At 35.6% G+C, this 292-nt stretch overlaps 1 protein-coding gene across 5 annotated transcripts in view; it reads left to right on the forward strand.

Moving 5' to 3' along the window:
- The window catches only part of WASHC3 (WASH complex subunit 3), a 30,021-nt gene that overhangs the window by 24,749 nt on the left and 4,980 nt on the right, over nt 1–292 (forward strand). The gene's annotated exons all lie outside the window — the stretch shown is intronic.

Raw genomic sequence — 292 nt, forward strand, 5'->3', positions numbered from 1 at the left:
CCCCCACACAACACTGACACTTTTTGATTGAGACAAACAGAACATAATTTGGGATCAACCTCAGTCCCTCCCTAAAGGTCCTACAAATCACTAAAATCTAGGTAGATTATTTTAAATGTGTTAATATAGAAATCTCTTTCTAACCAACTACCCTGTAAAAAAAACCAAACTAACTATTGGTGTGGGGGAGGATGAATATCACTTGCTTTTAAATCTGGAAGCAAGCATTTTGATAAATTTGAAAACACTAGAAAGTGTTTTAGTACCAAAAAAGGGAAGCCTTCTCTTTCCC

Source organism: Alligator sinensis, unplaced genomic scaffold (assembly GCF_000455745.1).
Source record: "Alligator sinensis unplaced genomic scaffold, ASM45574v1 scaffold74_2, whole genome shotgun sequence".
Taxonomy (NCBI): Eukaryota; Metazoa; Chordata; order Crocodylia; family Alligatoridae; genus Alligator; species Alligator sinensis.